Consider the following 6,937-nt stretch of genomic DNA (forward strand, 5'->3'; position numbering starts at 1 on the left):
ATCCTTTGTCTGGCTCTCCTTTCACTTTTATTTCTATTTTTCTTTTATATCAGCTATTCCAAGAAGTTCAACCTCCATATTCCTGTCTTTGTTTTGCTCCATTATATTTGCCCCATTAACATCCTTTTTATACTGTAGTTTTATTGGTATTGTCCTTTATTGAACTTATTAATGAGGTGTGTATATATATATATATATATATATATATATATACAGAAAAGTGCAAAAATTGTGTCAGCTTGATGAATTTTCAAAAGCTGAATATACCCTGTAACAAGCATCTAGATCAATAAACAGAACTTGGATAGCACCCAGAAGACTCCCTTAGTCACTTCCTCCCCTTCCCAAGGGTATCTGCCATGCTGACTTCAAACACCATAGATTAGTTTGTTGCTATTCAGTCGCTGAAACTCCAGTACTTTGGCCACCTCATGCGAAGAGTTGACTCATTGAAAAGGACCCTGATGCTGGGAGGGATTGGGGGCAGGAGAAGGGGACGACAGAGGATGAGATGGCTGGATGGCATCACCGACTCGATGGACGTGAGTCTGAGTGAACTCCGGGAGTTGGTGATGGACAGGGAGGCCTGGCGTGCTGCGATTCATGGGGTCGCAAAGAGTCAGACACAACTGAGCAACTGAACTGAACTGAACTGAACTGATTCAGTCGCTCAGTCATGTCTGACTCTTTGCGACCCCATGGAATGCAGCACATCAGGCTTCCCTGTCCTGATGAGTTTAGCCTGTGTCTATACTTTACATAAATGTAATAATGTAGCACATTCTCAGATTCTGTCTCGTGCTCAACATTCTTACATGTGTAATTTATGCATGTTGTTAAATGTGCTTGTATTTCATCCTCATTGCTGTATATTTGAATATGATGTAGTTTATCCATCTTACTGCTAATAGGCGATTGGGTTTTCTATAATTTGAGGAAATTATGAACAAAGCTATTATGAACATACATGTGCTGTTTTGGTACATTTATGTATGCATTTCTTTTGCCTATTGTCTTAGTTATTTCAGGCTTCTGTAAAAAAACATCATAGACTGGATGGCTTAAACAATAAATATTTATTTTTTACAGTTCTGAAGAATCAAAAATCCAAGATCAAGGCACTAGCAAGCTTTGTTCTGGTGCAGGTCTTCTTCCTGGTCTATAGGTGGCTATCCTCTTTCTGTATTCACATGAAGAAGATGGAGGTGGGGTTGAGAGAGAGACAGAGAGAATTTCTGTTGTGTGTCTTCTTATTAGTACACTAATCCCATTCATGAAAACTCCATCCTCATGGCTGAATTGTTTGCCAAAGGCCCACCTCTGTATACCATCACATTGGGGATTAGGGCATTAACATACAAATTTGGTGGGGATACAGTGTTCATTCAGTTCCTATGTATATTCATACATACACCATTTTTAATAGTGTGCATCTGAACTAGTCCTCCTCTGAAGTTTCCCCACCATGGTAGAGGATTAGCCTTACCAGTTGCCATAAAAGCAGCCCTTTTAACAAGAATTGAAGACTCTGAAACGAGGCCAGACTAAAAAGACTTCTGCTATATATGACTGGTATTCCCGCTGTTAATATGACTTTTCTGGGAAGTGTCACTCATGTAACTAAAATGTTACTGGTCATCTGAATGCATCAATGTTTGGATGTCTTGTGTATTTTGTTGGTTAAAGCATGTCACCTTGGTGGTGACACATGAGTTAATCTGAATTAGCCCATTATCAACCACTGAAAACTAGCCAAGAACAGAGTCTTGAGATGCTGAACAGAAAAATTTTGAATGACACTGCTGGGGAAGAGGGGTGATGGGTAATTTACAGGACCAGGGCAACCTGAAACTCTAGGAGACAGCATGGGATTTGGGAGGGCAGGAGAAAGAGGGACTTCAAGATGGAAATGAAAGTGCCACTGTATGAGGCAGAGGAAGCCAGAAACCCAGGGACTTTGTTGACTTTTCAGCCTTGCCCAGAACTTATGCTGATCCTACTGTGTACTCTGTCTGTAGTGACCTACCTGATGGGGGCATACAGAGGTCAAATTAAAAGCTATTAACTATAGTTAACATACTTTATTACATATTTGAAAGTTGTCAAGGGAGTAGATCTTAAAGTTCTCATCATAAGAGCAAAAATTGTAGCTATATATGTTGACTAAATTTATTGTGGTGATCAATTTGCAGTATACACATAGATCATTATGCTCTACCCCTGAAACTAATATACTGTTTTACATCAAATATATCTCTATAAAAACAAGCCACGAGGAAAATTAACTGACCACAAAAGCCTGAGGAACAGCAAACCCAGAATGCAGGTTCAGATTATATAGTGCATATAGTCAGATTATATAGTGCATATAGACAGTGCATATAGCTCATTCATTCAAAAAATACTTTTAAGCACCCCTTCCACACAGCAAGAAAAGAACTTAGTGGCAAATGAGTAATTTTGTAGTAATATGGGCAGACCCTTTACATGCTAATGGTCTAGCAGTATAGGGGTAAAGTTGGTACTTAAGTATACAACCTGCAGCCAGGACTGTATTTACATGGTCTTGGTTTCTGTTTATAAAGAGCATTTTTACTGCCACAACTGTCAGTCAGTCTCGACTACAAACGCACCAGGTAGCAATCATGGGAGCTTAGGTCAAACGGGGTGGAAATGGTCAAACCAGCTGACTCTCAACGTTTTTAGAGATAAACAAGGTTGAAGTGATGGATGAATTCTGTCAAGGCTGAAATTAAGCATTTTGAGTCTCTTACATGCCATCCACTGAAATGCTGATATAATCATTTAAAAAGTCAGCAGGAATTAAGTTTTTATAAATGTATGTTATTTTATTGGAGGTTTAGGAAAACACTGCTTTTTGTTTTCTTTTTTTTTATTTCCCAACCAGATCCGCTTTAGCTGATATCCTGCCTTAGGCAATGTTCTGGCTGATAATGATGTTTCTGACAAGGAAATATAGTCATGTACTCTGCCTCCTTTTTTTGTATGGCTTTATCCTTCTAGGTATTTCATGTCAAATCAGGCTTTTTACTGGCTTGCCAACTTTTGTCAAGTCATGTACTACATCCCTTAGCTTGGATTCATTCGTTCAAACAAGTGTGTATTGAGCGCCAATGAGCTAGGAAGGGCTAGTTATTTGGGTGGAAACCAAAAGTGTATAGAATCTGTTCTGTGCCCTCAAAGAGTTCACAAACTAGCAGGGGAGCTGAGGCAGGGTTTCAATTCTAATATAAGGTGGAATGGGAGAAGTGCCAACAGAGAAGTACAAAGGGCAATGGTGTTCAAAGGAGAGTGAGATCATTTCCAGATGGGGAGATCAAAGAAGGCTTCATGGAAGAAGTGGTATTTGTGTTGTGCCTCCAAGGGTAAGATTTCTACTGGAGGAGATGAGTGAACGGAAAGAAAAGCATTGTAGATTCAGGACTAGTAAGAGTTGAAGCTCATGGGTGGATGAAGTGGTCGGGCTGGGAAAATCTCTATTCTGAAAAAACCAGGGATTTTGAAACAGAATCTGCTAACATTTGTTAAGTAGGTCCTAGTAAATAAAGCCCAGGAATATAGGAGTACTGGTTTGATCCCTGGGTCAGGAAGATTCCCTGGAGGAGGGCATAGCAACCCACTCCAGTATACTTACCTGGAGAATCCTATGGACAGGGGAGGCTGGTGGGCTAAGTCCATGGGTCACAAAGAGTCAGACATGACTGAAGCGACTTAGCTCGCACACATGGAGTACTTGCATACAGCAGAAAATCATTATTGTAGCTATAACAGAGAAGGTAGAGACATTCAAATATGTATCATTCATTCAGACATTCATTTATTCTTTAAACAGTACTGAGTTCCTACTCTGTGCATTGTCCTGAGCTGGGTGCCAAGGGTGGTGGTGGGGAGAGGTCCTACAAATGCTGTTATATATGATTCTGATCCCTTAGAACTTTCCATGTTTATTTATTTCTTCCCTATTGGTACAGATAATTAAATGGCAATCAAAATAACCTAGAACCTCAGAACTTTAGATAAAGTTCAGGACCTGGTCAGGTTTAGAAGCTAAAATATTCTACAGTTTTCCTGGATACCAAGGAACACCAATATTAACAGCTAAAACTTTGAACTCTCTTTTTGTGCTAAACACTGGGCAAGGCATTTTATGTCTACAATTTTTAAATTTTGCATCAGACCTGCCAAATAAGGATTCTCAGTTCACTATGCTATATCAATAATGTTCAGGTAGATACTGTCAGGGTAGGCATTCTTGCAGTTCATTATATGTGTGAGGACGAGCATGGGAGTGTCTGCATGTTTTGAGGCCAGTGCTGGTGAGTAATAGAAGTTGTAGCTTCTTTAGCAGAGTATGACAAGTTTTTCCTGCTTTCTGGAGCCCAGGAAGTCAGGGATGCCCCTTCATCTGCTGTGGTAGGGCTACTTAGGACCACCCTGAAATGAACAAATCCATTAAAATATTATCAAAGCACTAATCTCAGTGAGACAGATTTGATTATGATGGAAGGCATACTCCATGACCCAATCGCCTTACACATGCTGACTACATACAAATTGCATTAGGTATTTCTGCATACATGAATTCACTTAATCCTTACAAGAAACTAGGAAGATTGCATTACCATTTTTCAGATGGTAAAACTGAATTGCAGAGAGGTTGGGAGACTTCCCTAAGAAGGAGAGGAGAAGAGAGAGGAAGAGAGAAAACATGTCCACAAAAGCTCTCTGTAGATAATCCTGAATTTGGGCAGCAAGCTGAAGAGACACAATCAAGGCTTTGATAAAAAAGTTCAGGTTGGTTGACCAGGAGCTCTGTTTTTAATGCATATTTTCATTTCCCACAAACTTCAGAAACATTCTGCTTTTGCCTCCGATCTCCATTCAGCCTGGATTTGAATGACTCCTTGGAAACTGATCTTACTTTTGGCGATCCTATCTATAATAATAGCCTTGGGCAACTCTGAATGTCAATTTGTTCAACTTTAAAATGAGTATACCATCAACAATAATCATAACAATACCAACAGTGACAATAATAAATATGTTTTATAGGGTGGTGATTTTGAGACCGATAGGTAGAGTATGTGAACTGTAATACAGCTTGCAAACATTAGATTTTGTAAAAACAAACAAAAAAACAAAAAAACAAAAACCTAAAACCTCTCCATTCGATGCAAAAGCATCCTAATGGGAGAAATTTCACTGTCTAAGTATCAAATTAAGTGTTCCACCTCAGAACCACACCCATCAAAGAGTTCACACTCCATAAATTCTTTGTTTTAGGGGTCAGGAGAAGTTATCAGCTGCTTTGTTCCTGTTACAAATCAGCTGACTCAGCCACTTCTCAAAGAGTGAAACATGCTTCTGAAGTGATGGTCTGTAGTTTATTTTGTGTCTTAAAGTTTTTCATCCAGGGAAATGTGCAGAGGGAGCAAGGCTGCCAGAAATGATATCAGATGATTAATTAGTACTCATTACTCCCGAGAAAGAGAGCAGTGATTTCCAAAGAGCTCGTCTGTGGTGTTTTGGAAGGTTTGGTTTCAAAGCAAAATACCCACATCTTAGTAGAATCCACGGGTCTTCTCATGCCTCTACCCAAAATCTCTTTACTATTCTGTGTGAATTCTATATTTTCTAAGAATCTATCACTAAATGGTAGAGTTTAATATTCTTGTAAATTCCTTTGGAATAATACAATTGTGTTTATGTTGTCACCATAGTCAGCTTACTAGAAAACAAACAAATCAGCACAGAATTATTTGCAAGGTAATTAAGTGTGTCATTGGCAGCACCCGAAACAGAAGGGACTTACAAGAACCAAATGAATCTTTGTTCAAAAGACTAAGTATGCATAGCAAACGATCTTCAAAATGACAGAACAGAAAAAAAAGTCTCAAACATAACTCCAAATTTCCCTAAGCTTGGAACAATGGTTTTGCCTGTTTTTAATAAAATATAAAGCTTGAAAAATCTCACTGAAAATTTCAAAAGCCTTCTTTTGACATCAAATACCTCTTAAGAAGCAGTATTTGCAGGCGTTTGGTGTAAATGAATCACAAACATGTGGATAAAATTTCCCACAAAATATGCACAGTTCAAAAATTAAGTGAGAAAGTGTTTCAAAGAAATGTGCTTTGAGTTTTCTTAACTAAAATGATGGTATAATTAGTGAATCCTTAAGAGGTCACAGACACAGTGAGTTGGTTTGTTTTTAATTCAGCTGTTTTAAAACAGCTGTGCAGAGTTTGCAATCAGACACACCCTTTCATTTACTAACTGCATGACCTTGACAAGTTCTTTTACTTTCCTGAGCTTCAATTTCCTCATCTGTTCAATGGAGTTGCTGCTGCTGCTGCTAAGTCGCTTCAGTCGTGTCCGACTCTGTGCGACCCCATAGATGGCAGCCCACCAGGCTCCCCTGTCCCTGGGATTCTCCAGGCAAGAACACTGGAGTGGGTTGCCATTTCCTTCTCCAATGCATAAAAGTGGAGTTAGTACTACTTAATTCACAGTGTTGTTGTGTGGGTTCAATAAAAGTGGCTTAGTTATGCATGGTATTTACTAAATGTATATGTATGTGTATTTGTGAGTGTATGTATCAATGTGTGTGTATGTGTGTGTTAGTCACTCAGCCGTGTCTAACTCTCTGCAGCCCCATGGACTGTAGCCTCCCAGGCTCCTCTGTCCACGGAATTCTCCAGGTAAGAATACTGGAGTGGGTTGCCATGCCCTCCTCCAGGGGATCTTTCCCACCCAAGGATCGAACTTGGTTCTCCCACACTGCAAGCAGATGCTTTACCATCTGAGCCACCAGGGAAGCCCATGTATCAATGTATAAGTGTGTAAATGTGTGCTTTACCTATGTAAGTATGCATGTGGGTGTGAATGTGAATATATATGGGTGTATGTGTGACGC

General features: G+C 39.5%; 1 long non-coding RNA gene across 3 annotated transcripts; it reads right to left on the minus strand.

Moving 5' to 3' along the window:
* Window positions 1-1,057: 1,057 nt before the first annotated feature.
* LOC129638567 (uncharacterized) lies at window positions 1,058-6,201 on the minus strand. Of its 3 annotated transcripts, XR_008707910.1 has the most exons (4): window positions 6,034-6,201; window positions 4,644-5,749; window positions 3,656-3,783; window positions 1,058-1,180 (listed from the first exon to the last, which is right to left on the minus strand). It is a non-coding gene; the product is annotated as an uncharacterized LOC129638567 (long non-coding RNA). The 3 variants fall into 3 exon arrangements; XR_008707912.1 differs by having other exon boundaries at window positions 5,580-6,201; XR_008707909.1 differs by having other exon boundaries at window positions 4,644-6,201.
* Between the last annotated feature and the right edge of the window lie 736 nt (window positions 6,202-6,937).

This window comes from Bubalus kerabau, chromosome X (genome assembly GCF_029407905.1).
Source record: "Bubalus kerabau isolate K-KA32 ecotype Philippines breed swamp buffalo chromosome X, PCC_UOA_SB_1v2, whole genome shotgun sequence".
NCBI lineage: Eukaryota > Metazoa > Chordata > Mammalia > Artiodactyla > Bovidae > Bubalus > Bubalus kerabau.